The 18,513-nt window shown below is 37.2% G+C and overlaps 1 protein-coding gene across 4 annotated transcripts in view; it reads left to right on the top strand.

The window, feature by feature from the left end:
- Positions 1–4,294: 4,294 nt before the first annotated feature.
- Ttll7 (tubulin tyrosine ligase like 7) overlaps positions 4,295–18,513 on the top strand; it is a 160,276-nt gene continuing 146,057 nt past the window's right edge. For 3 of the 4 annotated variants that reach the window (XR_001183229.3, XM_004841381.4, XM_087212980.1), the window contains exon 1: positions 4,297–4,484. The gene's annotated coding sequence lies outside the window, so the exon portion shown is untranslated. Of the gene's footprint in view, positions 4,485–18,513 lie in introns of all 4 variants that reach the window. The other variant, XM_013070924.3, reaches the window with a different exon arrangement.

The raw sequence follows: 18,513 nt of genomic DNA, 5'->3' as shown, positions 1-18,513 counted from the left end.
AAAGAGGAATACACCATGCCAAATCAGGATCTATTAAAGTAATAAAAGTGCTGTTCAATATCAGAAAGTCTAGCTACATATTGACTACATTAAAAATCAAAGAGAAAAAAAACTCTGACCATTATCTATAGGCTGTGAAAGGGAATAAGATAAAAGTCAAAAGACTAATGCCAAGGGAAACTCTAAGTGAAATAGAAACAGAAAGAAATTCCTTATATAAAGAAAAAGTCACTTAGCCATCATTGTCTAAATGGCCAAAATTAAACCTTTTGCTTAAAATCAGGTTATCAGGCAAGCATCACCAAAAATTACTTACATTGGTGATATAGCAGTGGTAAATAACATAACTGGTAAAACTGATGAAACAAGGCATAAAGTTGCTTATACAAGGTGATATGGCTATGTTTTTGAAAACCCAAGAGACTATCATGAAAAACAAGAGAATTTGGTGCACTGGTTGAATGTAAGATAAGCTATAGAGATCATCCCCCCTGAACTCAGGCAAAGGCATTTAGCAAAGGATATGGAAATAACATTTGAATCAGAAGATAAGCACTATAAAATAACTTGGCCTAAGTTTGGTAAGAAAGGCATAGAAAAAACTACAAAAAATATTATGGGGAGATTGTAAAACAAAATATAGGCAAACAAAAACTCTATCACCTTCTTAATTAGAATGACAATGTTATACACATGTCAATTATCCAAAAACTAACATATAAATCTAATAATCTTATTTGTCTTACATCAAATACCATATGGTAATTGAAAAAGGCCTTTAGTTTAAGTGTCTGCCTACAATAGTAGTTTTTATTAAGTATCATCTTTAACTTGGAGGGTTTTAAAGATTTGTTGAGAATCATCAAAATAACCCTAAAAATGGCTCTACTTTTATATTTAATAAATGGCAAATTATATAGTAGATTTTAAATACCCTTCTCCCATTTCCTACTCAATAAAGAGTGGGGTTAAAAAGAGAATGGAGTCGAGGAGACAGGTTTTTTTCTTTTTTGGTGAGTCTCACATTGCACTTATCAGGTCTGGTCAACTTGGTTGTGTATTAGAATCACTGATGGATCTATAAGAATATAGATTCAGGATTTGCACCACTAAGGCTTCCTGCAATCAGTATCAACAGGGAGAAGAATTTTAGGAATGACTGGCCAATGCCGCCATAACACTTCTTATTTCAATATTTCTTTTCAGAGCACAGAAACCTCAATGTTTCCATTGAGAGGACTTCATTTTAATCTTGTTTAAAAGAAAATAACTCATTTTCTTTTAAAAATGAGAATTGGGAGAGACATTAAAAATAAACATGAAATTATTTTCTACTTTAGAGAAAAAAATATACATTCTCTTTTATGTAGCAGTAAGTAGTGAAAGTACGCTGAGAATAATGTAACATATCGGTTTGAGGTTGCAACCAGTTTCTAGTCTAACTCTTGTTTTCTTCACTCATACAACAGGTATGACAATAGTACTTTCCTCCTATGATAGTAGCATTTACCTTGAGTATACTAATGATTTAGTATGTGCTATCTGAAAACAAACAGAAACAACACTATAAGCTTCTCAGCAAGAGTATTTGTGATGATGATGTTAACGTCTCTACAAGCTTTGGTGTGATAGGTACTTAATGAATATTTTTGAATCAAGATTCAACATTGTGTGGCTCTCACTGAAGTTCTGTCAAAGGCATGAAGTATTCTGATTCTACTCTCTTACTATTTTCATTTCAAAATAGTACCTTTGAATGTCCCCAGGTCATGCTGCTTTATGAATACAAATGAATTCACCTTACTAATCAGTGTCTAAATAAGGTTTAACAATCACTGTAAGTAATAAATTATTCTCCCCAATTCAGACCCCTTCATTCACCTCAGGAAATCTTCAGCTGTCTCCCCGGTGCTCAGGAACAATTCTATTCCTTTTCTCTACTTCTCTGGGAGTCCAGTCAAGTGGCCTTGATTTTATTTTGACCACCCATGTCCCTCATGAGAACATGCCCTCGCTGGGCACAGCAGTTCCTTTTTGGTGGCAAAACTGCACAGAGGTCTAGGTAGACTGGCAGACAAAATGACTCTCTCTCCAGCTTGGTACCTACAGTATGTCTCACCATGCTAACAGTAGTAGTTCATAGCTCTGAAAATCTCACAATCATTTGTGCAAATGCTCTGGTCCTACTGGGTTTCCCCAGGGGGCTCAAAACTGAAGACTGAGTGAAAGCAGAGAACACAGGCAGCAAGCCATTCCCTCCATTGTCTTTTGGCAATTTCCCAAGGCCACCATCACAGAAATTCTCTTCTATCTTTATTCAGAAACACAATGTGCTGAGAAGGTCAACTATACAGTAGAAACAGATGACTGGAGATGATACCAATCCATCAGGTCCATAAATGATAAATTCTAAATCCCACTTTTAGAATCACACATTTCTGAAGCAATGGCTCCTTTTGCCCTGAGTTGCGGTTGCCTGGCTTCTCTGGAGACCTGGTGTTCTGGCTGCTCAGCAACAAGGAGCTCTGGGGATTTCTGTTGTGCTGGCACTGACATGTAAACATTAACAATAACAGGTAATAACAGTGACACACCATACAGAGACAATTTTATTCCCAATTCTGAAAGAGCTTTCTATAGGTGATGTGAGAGTTGTGAATGCCCCTGTTCTCCTTTTAGTTTCCTTTAAATTCTGATGAGGTATTTGAAGAACCATAGCAGTCAGTTCATTTTAAAACTTTTTCTCTTTCCTCAGATTGGAAGAATGATAAAATGTATTACAGTAATAGTATAAGTGGAGAATAAGGTGTAATATGGTGTAAATAAATTATAGCATAAGAATGATCAGGTAGGCAATGGAGAATTGCACCTTATTCTCCATGACCCTAACAGTGCATTTCTGACAATGATGCTCCAGACTAGTTCTGGGTGAAGCTCAGCCTCTTCTCTCTCATCCCCATTTCTACCTCAGGGTGCTGTAGATACCTAAGTGTGCCCTCTCCTCTATGAAATCCAGTTGCACAAAGGAAGGTTTACATCTCCAGCCACATTCAGACCAATCTTAGAGGTAACAAGGCTTAGCATTCATCTTTCCCAGTGGCATTCTACTGCACAGGCTCTCGACAAGGAGTCCAAGCAGCAGTGTCTTCTCTGCCACTCCTAATCGTGAGACTGAACCCAGCACAACAAACTCTGAGTCTAGTTTCTCCATTTAAAAGTTAGGAATAATGTTACCAACCTTACAGAAGTTTTTAGAACCAATGGAAGAAATCATCAAAACATTACCATTAAGTATTCAATTTATTTTGATTTACTCAAAAGAGGAAAAAATTTCATCCAGAAAAAATGATTTTGTGAAATTTCATATTATTGGAGATTCATTTGAAGGCCTTTTTTTTCTCCTTTAATCATATTTTATAGGTAGCTGCCAACTCTGTTCCAACTGTTTTTCTGTAAGTAAAATTGTACACTGGTCTTGATCTTTTCCATGGTTTGAAACGAACCTAAGTCTAGTTTTGACACAGTTTTAACAGGGGGAAGGATCACGAAAGTCTAAGGAACATCATGTGTGAGAACTTTTTCTAGTCCATTTAAGGTCATGATTTCCTCCCAGTTCTCAGGACAATCATCTCTAAAATAATGAACAACAATGGACTTCAAATATTCTCGAATTTCTTTTGCAATCTTTTAGAGCTCTGTAAGTTGAACCGGCTTCCTAAATCTACATTTTTCCAACTGCTGCGGTCCCCCCTTGGCTCAGCAGCAGCTGTGATTCAGCGCTTTCCCGCACCTGCTCCTCTACACAGCCCCTATAGGATGGGGCCCCACCTGATTTTATTTTCTAACTTTCAAGGTGGCCTCGGATACACTTTCATCCCCTGCTACTCAAAGATGCTTAGATCAGAGATCCGAAGAACCCCTTCAAAGATTCTGGACGCCCTACTTTTTTGGGCCAAGCTGTCATGGACACAGGCTAGGACCGGGGGGTGGAGGCCCGCGTCCCTGCGCATCTCCAGAGCTGGACCCGCCCGGGCGCGAGGTTGCTAGGTCCTCTGTTTGCCGCGTTCTAAAGGAGCCCGAGCGGGACCAAGGCTCCCGGCGAGAAGGGGGTCCCGGAAAAGCCCGAGCACTGTCACCAGGTCCCAGCCAAGTCATGCAGCGTCTCCCGCGATGGTCCCCACCTCCACGGCCTCCACGAGCCCGGAACCGAGGATCCCCCTCAACTTGGTTCCTCCCAACTGCTGCCCGCGTCTCCCCGCACGCCGCGCACCCCCGGGCGCGGAGGGCGAATGGCCCGGCCCGTCGGGAGCCACCACCCCTCCAGCGGGCTCAGCTGCTCCTGCTGCTCCGGGTCGAGCGCCCAGCCCTAGCTGCGGCTGCTGTGGGCGGTGGCGGGCGAGGGTCGTGGAGGGTCGCAGGCCGCCGCGCAGGTTGCTGCCCCCGGGAGGCGTCCACGGCCGGGGGCGAGGAGCCCGCCGGGCGCGGTGAGTACCTGCCTTCTCCCCGCGCGACCTCGCCGCGGTCCCCTCACTCGAGGTCTCGGTCCCCACCCCGGGGCCGTGGCTGTCCGGACGGCGTCCCGGCGAGGGCGGCGGAGCCCGGGGCTGATGATTCAGCGGCGCTGGGGCCCGGAGGTTTGGCAGGAGGGGTGGGGGAGGGCAGCTCCCGCCGCCGCCGGCCTCAGTTTCTCTCTCTGGAGGGGACCAGCGCGTCGGGCGGCGGGGGACGGGGAGGCTCCGGCGGGGGCGCTGCGTTCCGAGCAGTCCCCGCGGCCCCGCACAGCCCTGCATAGCCCGGAGAGCGTGCGGGGCTCTCGAAAGTATGTGGGCTCCGCTTTTTTTCCGCACATCGAGCGAAGTCCGGGGCGGTTACAGATTTCTCTCAGCTCCTCCGCCGCTCGCTGCTTTGGGTTCCTGCCCTCAGCCACTTTTACATCGCAGCGTTGCTCCTTGACTCAGGTGGAAGATGTCCTGTCAGAGTTGCCTCGCGTTCAGGGTGGGGTTGGCCCTTTAACATTTGAGGGAGATAGGAAATAATACTCTCAGGTCCTAGGCTCTTACGTTTATATAAAGTATTTCATGAAATCATCACAACTCAGAGCCAAATGTGGAAAGTGAGGAGCAGGGATATTAAATTACACTTAGAAGGTCAAGGGGAGCAGGAATTTGAACACGAGTCTCCCTGACTCCAAATGGACCTTCCACTATATCGCTGAGTAATGGGTCCAGATGTACAAGTATATGCAGTATTAGATAGTAAGCTCAGAATTATGTTTCCTAGGAGTAATATTAAACAACAGCAATAACAACCTGGAAACTTTCTCCAAGTGGAATTTTCACTCTTTTATTAGGAAAGAACATTTTTTGAACCATATGGAAAAATACTGTTTTCTTAGAAAGCATCTAGCAAAAAATAGTATCTGGACAACACTACAAAGGAGAGCTGGGTTAGAACAAGAGACATTAAACACTTTTTTTTTTTTTTTTGGCAGTGATATATGGTGGATACTCAGGTCAGGACAGTAAAAAGAAATCTGTAAATCTTTGTTTTTAACTTTAGGTAACATTTGAAGTAAGAGCAGTTATGTAGTTCAGGGGCGTGTGACTGAATCGCACGTAACAGGGTGACAGATAACCCAAATCATGTTATTTGATTCATTACAACTTTGTGACTTGTACTGTAGGCGATAACTTCATTTTGTAAAGAGCTGAAATACAGAGAAGGTCCAAGATCATTCAGTAAGTGGAGGAATTGGGTCAAGTGTTTACCCCTAGGTGTTGCCTCTCATTTAAAAAATATGCATGTTGTAGTAAAACAGTGTTTGCTGACTGTGAAGGGCAGAGCAAAAACCATTATTTTGACTCTGTGCTCCTTCTGCAGAAATAATGGATGCTAGGTCTTTTCTCTTTGGGAAGTCGTTTGACTTGCTTTCATTTATGATTTATGGATTTTTCTCTTAAATATGCAACTCTTGTTGATATTGCAGAAGGCAGGTTGCTATAGTACAAATGCTCATTTTCTCTAAGTACTGGCATAGTATTTTATAGCAGGAGGAACATAGTCATTTAGTCCATCATTTCTAGAATATTGAACTTATAGTGGAGAATTCTTGCTTAATTGGGATATTGATAGGCAAAAGCCCACTGCCTAAATAACATATGATAGAGACACAAAATTATATTTGTTATTCAGTAAGAGAAGTAGGGTCCTGTAGTAGTTTTCAGTTTCTTAGGAGGTCATTTATTTTTTTCTTCACGTGGCTATTGGCAATACCCTGAACAGGGGTGAGGCATCTTGCAGTCCAATGTGATTAATCCCAGTGGAAACAGTAGAATTGATATGAATAAATAAGTAAAATCAGCATCATTGCTATTTAAAAAGAAGGGGATGCAACAATGGAGGGGGAAAAAGGAAAGGAAAGAAAGGACAAGAAAACAATGATAATAGAAGGAAAAATTAGAAACAAAATTTTTGTGTATAGGGAGGGGGTGTCAAAGGAGGGGTGGGAAAAAGAGGCAGGATGTATTATGTACAGGTGCATATTCCCTATGATGTATATCTAAAATGTACCAATGAATGTTTTGTTTAAAAAAAAAAGCGGTAAGAAGTACATGTCTTAGTGATAGATGGACAGCAGGAAAACTTTTAAGCAGAGGCAGCATGTTTTTAAATAATTTTTAAAATGTTATGAGTACATGTTTGCAGTTCATGCAGTTTATGATCATCTTGGGGAGTGGTCACATGTATATATTGCAGTTTCTTTCTTTTTTAACCCCTTTCGACTTCCCCCCCCCTCCCCTCTTCCTCCAGTTCCCCTATCCCCTTGTTGATATTTGTTTTAGCTCATGTTTTGGCATATAGTGTTTACATTAATTGCGGTTATTGGGTTTCTGAACATGACATGTCTTTATTCTCATTTCCTCTCCTCCTCACCTCTCGCCATCCTTATTCCGTATTGTAAGAGATCTGTCTCCTTTCTATCCATCCTTTACAATTTTCTTTGTTTGTACTTGAGAGAGGATGTTTAATCTAGATAACAGCACTTGGAGTATGAATATAATACCAAATTGGCTGTGGAAGATATTTATTTATTCAGGATCATTTAACAAAAGAACTTAGAATAGGCTTAATACCAGAAAAAGGTGGTACAGACTTAATGGCTATAGCAATATCTTAAGAACAGGAAGTAGTCAAAGTATAAGAAAGAGATCAGAGGATCAGAGCCAGACTGTGGGTGAACAGAGGATGAGGAAAGCCTTCATGGATGGAAATGAGTTAAATTGAACACAGAGGTGGCAAGGATTTCTCCAAGTAGGGAGAATGCCAGACAAAGGTTCAGCTGAGAAGTGTTCTGAGGCCGTTTGAATACATAGTGACAGATTAGGGAAAATCTTGGCTGTCAGTTGTGAGGTCTGTATCTGCTCTGGTAATTATGGAGAGGGAGTATAGATTTCTGAGCAGCCATGTTTCCCTGTTCGTGTTCTCCAAATCCCTGTCCAGAGGCCCCTTCCAGAAGATGGGACATTTCCTGGTTCTAAAAGAATTTGTCAACTAAATGCACAAAAGGTTTTCTTACACAAGTAAAAATCTTCACATTCCAAGTAAGTTTGCCTTTTTCAAAGCCCTCACCCCAATTATCGAATTAAAAAAAATTTGGAAACTACAATAATATGAAAAGGAAAATTACTATAGTCTTATCAAGTGAAGACAATGGTTACTAATATTTTGATATTTTTCCATTGTTTTTTACATGTACTTTTAATTATGGTGCATTACTTTTTTTTTTTTTTGGTACTGGGGATTGAACTTGGGTCCTTGCGTTTGTGCAGCAGGTGGTGAAACCACTGAGCTAAATCCCTGGCCCTATGCATTACTTTATATATATATATATATATATATATATATATATATATATATATATATAACTCTAAATTCTATAGTATTAGTTTTCACTGAATTACAACTGGGCAGTAGTTTATTAAAATGTCTACATAATTTTCTATTAGTAATTGTGCTAGAATTTCTTAGTCATCCCTCATTGTCATTATATTTTAGATAATAATAACACTGTGATGAACATCTTTTTGCATAGCTTTTTTCTTTATTTTGAAAATTCCTTAAAATAGACTCTGTCGGTATAGACTATGAGTTTTTAGTGTTAGACTATTTTAAGTATGTTTTGAAACTACTGGATTCTATATGTCTAGTTTGGGACATTTATGTGTGAATATAGAATATTTGTATTCTAATAACACCCAAACCTATCTATGGCTCCTCAGTTACACTCTTTCAGGCAACTTCTTTTGATAAGGATTAACTAAATCATAGGAACTGGGAAAAAGGTGGACAGTTGCTACAATAGAAGAGAGAGGATGTATTAAAAGTTGGAAAACAGGTTTGGTGAGGGTGGACAAGAATTCATAGCTAGACAAGGGGTGTATGTGATAAAATACTTTTTGGTCCTGGGGTTGTATTTATGAACCTTAACTTTAAACCTCCACCTTCCTGCCCCTAACCAAATACCATATTTGCCTCCTTGAAATGTCAGGTTCTGTCCTTCTGTATTGGATTCCCTGATAATGCAAACCACAGATATGAACTTCCTCTCATACTCTAATTTGGAGAATGCACATAGGTGAGGACAAGAATGGGGACCTTTGCATAAGCACAGGCCTTGAGCGCAAGGTACAGCAATGTTTGTGAGGGACACTTGATGGGCTGAAGACTCGTGTCTCCTCCCTTGAGCACATTGCCAGATGATCTTTGAGAATAGCAGCCATTCGGAGAAGCATAACATTCCCAACCTCACCTCCCCGCATTCAGATGCTCTCTCCCTCTTTGTTCCCAGTCTCCAGTTACCAGAGAAAATTCCCCTCATGGAAGAGGGATACTGTGCTCACTTTCTCCTGTTTGTTTTAGGAACATATAGCACTTGCTCCTTGTATTGAGAAGGACAGGGTCTCAGTGTTGGACAGTTGCTTTGACTGGGCCTCTTCCTTACTCCCTTAAGTACTCACCTGAGCTTGCTCTGGGAGACTGGGAATCCACTGAGGCAAGAAGGCCATTCAGTGTCTGAGTACCAGTGGAAGGGGAGTCAAGGGATAGGAATGTAACTTTGAGGGCACAACTGAAGCACGCAGGCAGATTCTAAGCCATCAGTCTTGAGGAGACCTGAAGGAAAACAATGAAAAAATCCTCATATTACAAAACAAAAAGAGTCTCCGCCCTTTTCAGGCCCTTTGGGAGATGATTTCTGACTGAGGTAGACATTCAGAAAGGTAGAGTATTTGAGGCAGGCTATGTTCTCTGCTTAGTTGGGGCCTCTTTTTAAAAAGTTTGCTTAAGTTCTTAGAAGGTGGTACATCTATTTCCATTTCTCTCACTGTCAAAGTTAAATCAGGCTTAGCAAACATTTTCCCTAGAGTTAAAAGTAGAAAAGTTAAATTTAAATAGGCTAGCTTGTTTATTCTCTACTATCCTTAATTTTCCACTTGACATTTATCTTTTAACACTCTTGTTCTACGTACACATAGAAGTTGACCAATATCAGGCATTGGGATTGTTTAGGCTCTGGGAAGGTGAGTGATAAATAAATTTTCTTCTTTTTTTTTTCTTTCACTTTTTTCTTGCAAGTACCTATTGGTCTGTGTTCTTTTGAAGGCTTAGAGTCAAGTGGTCAAGTGGTCACTGGACCGTCTCTGGGGCTGGCCCTAGTTCTCTGAGAGTGCTTTCTTTTTGAAATTGATGATACTGTTGGTCCACTGGGTGTGCTGAACCATACATATTGTTTGTTTTGTCTAAATTGTACCGAGCTTTCAAACTTGTGTTATTTTTGTCCCTCTGCCTAGTCATGTGGAATGGAACATTATATTTAACAGAGGATTGCTTTTGAACATTTCTTTCTTACCCACTACTTTGCAAAATGTGAACAGGTGCCACAGCTAATTTGACAAGATGGCAAGAGCCTGCTTTTTTAAAATTCGCCTCCCTCTTCCATTAGTATATGTGCAGCAAAGTTGTCTTTTAAGTAAATTGAGCATTTGTGGATTTGGAGATGGAGCAGCAGTAATCCAGGCAACAGCTTGAAGCTAATTTCAAGGCTATCTGTTGGATCAGAATTGTGTAGCTGCTCAGGTAAAGCTCTTGATTAAGGTAGTGGTATCTTTCTTTGTATGTGAAGTGTCCCTACTTAAACTTTGTGTAAAAATCTGTTTTAATTGATGTGGTTGTACTACCTCATAAATATGGAGCATTGGTAGAAGTTAGCAGCTGTGTAATTTTGTGATGATCATTATTTAAAATCTGCTTTTTCAAGGCACTTACCAAATAGACCATGTATAACATTAACAGTGATTGCTAAAAAATCAGGACAATAATTTTAGCACACATATCACTCTATATTTAGAACAGTCTGCAGCTAACCAAAAACTATAATAGTTCTATGGAGAAGATAGAAACTGAGGACTTTGTGTAATTAGTTTAATATTTATGAAACCAGATGGGGACATTTTCATTTAGCTTTAGACTTGATAACATCTGAGATTATATTTAGTTACTTAACATGTCTCAATGTAGAATTCTAAAGATTGGTGTGCATTATTTTGTTCATTTAACAGTGTGAAGAAGAGAGCTAGAAAGGAAAAAAAAAGCAAAATTAGTATGTATAGTATGTATAGGATGTCATAGTAGGATTAGAAATTGGTCTATAGCTGCCTCTTGTAGATACTAATTTTGACACTTGATGCTAGAATTTACTGTTATATGTAAATAAAAGAATGATCTTCATTGGTTATTGAATGGTCCTTTGGATTTTATTTCATGTAGGGTATTTGAGGAAAAGAAATTCTCCAGTTCATGGAATACTTTTTACTAATCTGTGACATCTATTTTTGGTTCACCTCAGCTTCCTCTTTGGACATCATAAATATTCAAACCTATTATTTTTGGAAAATATAAACAAGTTGTTTATCATAATCAATAAGGAGCATACCATATTCCACTAAGGAAAATAGACATCTTATAATATTCAAGGAAATTTGAAAGAGGGGGATTAGTGCTTCTCAAAATTAAGCAGACCGTATGTATGTTCAAAAGCTTTTTCACTTGTCAAAAATAGGCATTGATTTTTGGCAGAAACATTTACTGCTGCATATGTTTTGGGGCTGTCATTTAAAAAGAGGCATTTTCTCTTTAAGAAATTCATCTTGGGTATATGTTTCTGGAAATGTTTTCATCTTTGATTAAGAATTAAAAGTTAAATATGTTCTTCATTAGTTATATAGTATGGCATATTATTTCCATATGGTGCTTAAGAGTATATCTGTGAATTTTGTTTTTAGAACCTATAAAAAATTAGAATAATGTAGATATCGAATTCATGAAGGTGCTAACGTGTAGCTTCCACTGGCAACACAGTTAAGCAAATGTGCCAAGTATAATAATCTCTGAATATCAAGACTTAGATCTCCAAGTAAAATTACCTAGCACTAATGCCCAAATATTTTTCTCTCCTTGTATAACTATATATTCTAGTAATGTGAAAGTGATTATCTTATCTTTTGGGAAGAAAAAATAAAGTAGTTCCTCCTTATTTATGGTTTTATTTTCCATGGTTTCAGTTATCTATGGTCACTCTTGGCCCAAAAATATTAAATAGAAAATTTCATAAATAAGTTTGTAAATTTTAAATTGCCTGTTATTTTGAGAAGCATGATGGAATTTCTTGCTTTACTATTCCATTCATTTATGTACATATTTTGTTTTGTTTTGTTTTGTACCGGGGATTGAACTTGGGTCCTTGAGCTTGCAAGGCAGTCAGCAGAACCACTGAGCTAAATCCCTGGCCCTACTATTCCATTCAACCTGGGATGTGAGTCCTCCCTGTTATTCAGTGTGTTCAAGCTGTATACACTACCCGCCACTTGTCACCTAGTGGCCATTTCCATAACCCTTATTTTATTTAATAACGGCCCCAAAGGACAAGAGTAAGGATTCTGGCAATTCAGTTTGGATAATTCAAAGGGAAGCTGCAGAGTCCTTCCTTTGAGTGAAACCTAAGAAGGAGAAAAAAAAATCATCTGTAGAAGTTACTGAGATCTCAGTACAATAAGACATGTAGAGAGAACATACATAGAGCGAGTGCATTTACATAATTTTTACTACAGTATATTGTTATAATCATTTTATTATTTTGTTAATTTCTTACTGTACCTAATCCGTAAGTTAAATTTCTTCACAAGTGCATATATAGGGATCAGTTTATCTGAGGTTTCAGCCATCCAGTAGGAAAGTCTTGGCATGCATCCTCTGTCTATAAAGAGGGACTGGACTACTGTAATAACTTTTTCCTTCAGAATAGTGTAAAAATATTGGTATTTATGTAATTATTTGTGTAATTCTTGACATTTTATAAGCATTCCACAAGGATCACTTTTATGCCAATAAATGTTTTGTACTACTGTTTTTTTTAAATAAAATTTTTTTACTCATTAAGTTTATTGGTACATTTTAGGTATACAGTGTGATGACATTCATCATTGGGAATTTGTACCTTTGCGTGATATATCTTGGTTCTTATTTTTTCCCCAATCCCTTGCCCTCCCTTCAACCCCTCCACCCCTCCCTATTTACAAAGACTTTGTTTCTGGTTTTTCCTTTTCTCATATTTATTCCTTTCCCTTCTTTCCTTAACCAGTGATGTTGACCATTTTTTCATATGTTTATTTGCTGTTTCTACTTCTTTGTCTGAGAAATGTCTGTTCATTTCAGATGCCCATTTTTGAATTGGGTCTTTAAATTTGGGAGTTCTGAGTTTTTTAAGTTCTTTATAGATTCGAGATAGTAGACCTGTGTCTGAGGAACACCTGGTAAAATTTTTTTCCCACATTGTGGGTTGTCTCTTCACTCTGTTGGCAGTTTCTCTTGCAGTGCAGAAGCTTTTTAATAAGATGTATACTTTTTTATTGCATAAAAATGTGTAACATAGAATTTACCATCCAAGCCATTTCTAAGTGTACAGCCCAGTAGTATTAAGTCAAAGCAAATCTGTAGATCATTTTCATCTTGCAAATCTGAAACTCTACACCCATTAATTAGCTCACACTTCTCCCACCTCACCCCAGCCCCAGGGAGCCACTATTTTACTTTATGAATTTGACACGGTAGATCCCTCTTATAGGTAGAGTCAATGTTTGTCTTTTTGTAAATGGCTTATTTCACTTAATATAATGTCTTTAAGGTTCATCCGTATTGTAATATATGTCAGAATTTATTTCTTTTTTACGACCAAATAATCCATTGTGTGTACATGCCATATTTATCCAGTCAGTGTCTATTTGTGTTTGGTTCTACATCTCGGCTGTTTTGAATAGTGCTTCTGTGAACATAGACCTGAAAATATTTCATGACTCTACTTTCAGTTGTTTTTAATTATACCCAGAAGTAAGATTGCTGGACCACATGGTTCTATTTTGCATTTTTTGACAAATTTGCATAGTGTTCATAGCAGTCACACCATTCTCAATCCTACCAATAGTGTACATGAATTCTGATTGTACCACACCTTCACTTATGCCTTGCATCTAGATGTCCGCCCAAAGTCTCAAGGAGTCATAGGTGGGGCTTTTAAAGTTGGCTGGATCTATGGTGTGTGTGTGTGATGCTAGGATTAAGGGTGTGTGATTACTGAATCAGTCCACTGATTGGTTTAGCATAGTTCTGGCTGTGGATAATGGGAAGCCCCATCCTTGGAGTTGCTGGCATCACCCGAAAGGCGGGTAGCCTACAAGGGATAAAAAGGAGAGACAGGCTGCTGCTGCTGCTCTTGCTGCTTGTTGCTTTCTACCTGCCATGCCAGGAACTGTCTCTCCTCTGCCCCTTTTCCCCTTTGCCATGCCACATTGCCTTAGAACCAGCCGACAGTGGACTGAAACCTCTACAAACTGTGAGCTGAAATAAACCTTTCTTCCTTTAACTTTGGGTGTCAGGTATTTTTTCTTGGCAATGAGAAAAATAAATGGCTAAGAAATTTACCAACTTTATTTTCTAGTATTTTGTGAAGTGATATCTCATTGGGGTTTTGATTTGTATTAGTGTTGTTGAGCATATTTTCATATGCTTACTGGCCATTCATACATCATCTTTGGAAACATGTCTATTCAAGTCCTTTGCTCATTTTTAAATTGAGGGTTATTTTTTTTTGGTGTGGAATTATAATAATTTTTATGTATTTTAGTTGTTAACCCTGTACCGGTTATAGAATTTGCAAACATTTTTTCCCACTCTCTGTATTGCCTTTTTACTCTGATGATTGTGTCCTTTGTTGCACTAAAATGTTAATTTTGATGTAGTCTTGTTTGTATATATTTGCTTTTGTTGCTTAGAAGTCTAAAAAATATATTGTTGGTATTGTTTCAAGTTGATGTTTATTATTCAGTTTTTCCTTATTCTTTATCATTTTGATTATACAGGTCTTGTATCTACTTTGTTAGACATATGCCTAGGTGTTTAATTTTCTTTAGAGGAATTATAAATGATATTGAATTAAAGTTTTGTTTAATTTCTTTTTTGTTTTCTGTACATAATGAATACATTAATTATGGGGAATTGGTACACATATATATCATTTCTTGATCCCTATTATTTTCTCTTCATCTCCCCTGCCTCCTGTCTTCCCCATCACCATATCCCCCATCCTATTTCCACAAAGTCTATCTTCATTTTCTATCATCTTTTATTTTGCTTTTTGTGTCACTGTGTAGAAATGCAGTAGTTTTTGTGTTTTGATCTTGTATCTTGTAACTTTACTGAATTCAGCTTTTTCTTCTAGAAGTTGAAGATCTTTGAGTTTTTTAAAAATGTAGATGATCATATTGTCTACAAATAGAAATAATTTTATTTCTTTCCGATCTACGTGTCTTTGCTGTCATTGCTTATTGCCATGACTAGAACTTCCACTATTATATTAAATAAAAATAGTGATAGTGCAGATCTTTTCCTGGTTCCCAATCTTAAAGGGAAAAATCATTCGCCTTCACTATTAAATATGATGCTAGCTTAAAGTTTTTGTACATTTGTCTCCCTGTTTCCGTGGGTCCTACATTTGTTGATCCCACAAACCATGAACTGAAAATATTTTTAAAAATAACACTTTGTATCAGTCACTACTCACTAGAGAAACAGATATAATATATATGTATATATATTCCTCACTTAATGACCAAGTTCTGTTCCTTTGATTAGGTCATTAAATTAGTTGCTAAATGAAAAAATTGTATATAGTATGTATACTACAATATTCAGAACAAAGAAAAAGTCAAAGGAAACTACAACTTGATGAGTTTACTTTTATTTGCATAACAACATAAAACTACAATACTATACTGTGTGGTACAGTCAACAAAAATTACTGTATAAGAAAGGTGTACTATACAAAAAAGACATTGAGGCTCTATAAACAAGATGTACAGAACTGTACAAGAAAAAAAAAGATGGATTGCAAGTCTGAGCAGAGGGTCATAAGTCCAAAAAATCATTAAGCAGGAATGTTGTTAAATGAGGACTATCTGTCTGTCTATACAGATTCACAAGGTAGGCTTACAGTGTCCTCTGCATAGTCAGGTGTGGAAGAATGCAAAAGCACCGTCTGTGCACTGGAGGTCTGAAGAATCCAGTCAAAAGTCGAAGGCCTGGAGCTCAGTGCAGAGTCCCATGAGAGAAGGTTCTGTGATGGAAGGCTGAAGAGTCTGGGCTGGAAGCCAGAAGACAGATGTCCAAGGCAAAAGTGAAGACGAGTTCCTCCAAAGAAACAGAAGCAAGACTTCCTTCTTCTTTCCCTTTTTATTCCATTCAGGCCTCAACCCCATTAGTTGATGCTGCTCACACCCAGAGTGAGTCTTCTGCTTCAGTAAATCATTTAGTCATACCAGAACTATGCTAAGCCAATCAGCTTGGCATTTCTTATTCAAATTGACACAGTTAACTATCACACTTCTGTACTGGACAGGTACACAAATTTCCTTCCTTTAATTATTCTCTGAACAATACAGTATATTAACTACGTAACATTTACATCGTATTAAGTGTTATAAATAATAGATGACTTAAAGAATATGAGAGGATATGTGTAGATTATATGCAAATACTGCATCATTTTACATATAGGACTTGAGCACTCACAGATTTTGGTGTCCATGGAGACTCTTGGAACCAGTCCCCCACAGATACAAAGATAATATGCTCTGTATGGGGTTGAGAGTGGTTGTTGAATTACATCAAATGATTTGTCTCAATTGATATGAGTCTATGATTTTTCTTCCCTAGCCTGTCAATACAGTAGATTACATTGATTGATTTTTGAGTATTGAATCAGCCTTGCACACAAAGAATAGCTTTCACTTAGTCATAACTATACACATGTTATTTACATACATATATATATATACACACACACATGCACATGCATTGTTGGATTTAATTTGCAAAATTTTGTTAAGGATTTTTGTATGTAAATCCATGAACATAATGGACTTTTCCTTTTTGTGTTTTCTTTGTTTAGTTTTGTTTGCCAGAATACTCTTGCCCTATTCACTTGTTTTCAAGTTCATTGATTTTTGCATATATATACATATATATGTATATATGTATATATATGTGTGTATATATGTATATGTGTGTATATATATGTACTTATGTAATTTATTTCTGCTTGCTTTGGGTTTTTATCTATTTTTCTAGTTTCTTACAGCAGGTACTTAGTTTATTGATTTGAGTTTATTTCTCTTTTCCATTGTTAGCATTTAAGTTCTCTAAATTTTTCTTTTAATGTGAATTTGGCTTTATCTCACAGATTGTGATATGTTATGGTTTTATTTTCATTCAGTGCTATGTATTTAAAAAATTTTTTCCTTTGAGACTCCTTTGACCCATATTGAGAAAGTTTTTGTTCATTTGTTTCTTTTTTAAGATAAGATGTCACTGTGTTGTTGGTCTCCAAATCATGGGCTCAAATAATAATCTTGTCTTAGCCTCCTGAGTATCTGAGGCACACACTACCATATCGGGCTAACCTGGCTGAGAAAACAGTGTTTAATTTGATTTGTAGTTTAATTCCACTCAGAGAATATACTCTATATGGTATAAATTCTTTCAAATTTGCTCAAATATGTTTTGTGAGCCACAATAGAGTGCATATGGACTTTTGAAAGAATGTGTATTCTATTTTTGATCAGTGTTCTAATGTCAATCAGATCCTATTGGTTGATATTGCTTAGTTTCCTATATTCTTACTGATATTTTTGTCTAGTAATGGTTTCATTAGCTGGGAATAGGGTATTGACGTCCTAAATTACATTTGGAGATTTTTCTGTTTTTCCTTGCACCTCTATCAGTTTTTGCTTTATGTATTTTGAAGCTCTGTTGTTTTGCACATATACGTTTAGGACTGCCTTATTTTGTTGGTCAGTTAAAATTTTTATCATTTTGTAATGGCCCTCTTTGCCTCTAATATTTTTATTTCTTTTGAATTCTATTTATGATAGTAAGATACTTAATGCTTTCTAAAATTAATGGTAGCCTGATATATATTTTTCATCTTTTTATTTTCAATCCACTTGTGTCATAATATGTGAAAAGTGATTTTTGTAGACAGCATATAGTTCAGATGGATTTTTAAATTCAATGTGCCAACCTCTTTTAACATGCATTTATAGCATTAACAATTAAAATAATTATTAATATCTAAGTCAAGTTTTTTCTTTTACTCTTATTTTCTGTTTATTTCTTGTTATTTCTCTGTTTATTTTTCTTGTCTTTCTGTGGATTATTTGGACAATTTTTAGAATTATATTTTGATTTATTTATGATTTTTGTGACATTTTCTATAGTTTTCTTTTAAGAGTAAGGAATATTTATTGAGAGGAAGACAGCTCCTGCCTGAGAGGGACAGGAGGATACACTTGGAAAGTGGGTTTCCCTTGTACATTTTCTTAGTGGGGTTCTTATCCTGGTCTACTATTAATATTTAACCACTTTGTGTTAAAGCATAGGAACCTATACTTTCAGTTAAGATATTTTACTCTTTCTTTTAAAATATAATTAAAAAATTATTTACTCTGCATACCTTGAATACTACATCAGTGTTACAGTTTGCTTTTCCATAAAATACAATTAAAGAATTTTATGAAGTTTGTAGTAATCAATTATATATACTTCTATTTGTACCCTTTCTGTTAGTCTCTTTTCCTTTTTGAAGGTCTCAGACTTCTGTTATCATTTCTTTTGCTAAGAGGGCTTCCTTATATCATTCTTTCAGTGTTAGTAACATTATCTTTATTTTCTTATGTATAGAGTGTCTTTTTATTTTTTATTCCTAAGTAATAGTTTTGTGAGTTATTGTAGACAGAATTAATGTTATTGAGTTTTAGCCCTTGGAAAAAGGACCAATCTTTCTGGATGAAATGGTTTCAGAAGAGATCATATTAGCTATCATTTGAATTGTTGTTCCTTTATAGATAG

Source organism: Heterocephalus glaber, unplaced genomic scaffold (genome assembly GCF_053883595.1).
Source record: "Heterocephalus glaber isolate CG9 unplaced genomic scaffold, H.glaber_assembly_v1.0 deba00001442, whole genome shotgun sequence".
Taxonomy (NCBI): domain Eukaryota; kingdom Metazoa; phylum Chordata; class Mammalia; order Rodentia; family Bathyergidae; genus Heterocephalus; species Heterocephalus glaber.
This window is presented reverse-complemented; position numbering and strand designations above follow the sequence as displayed.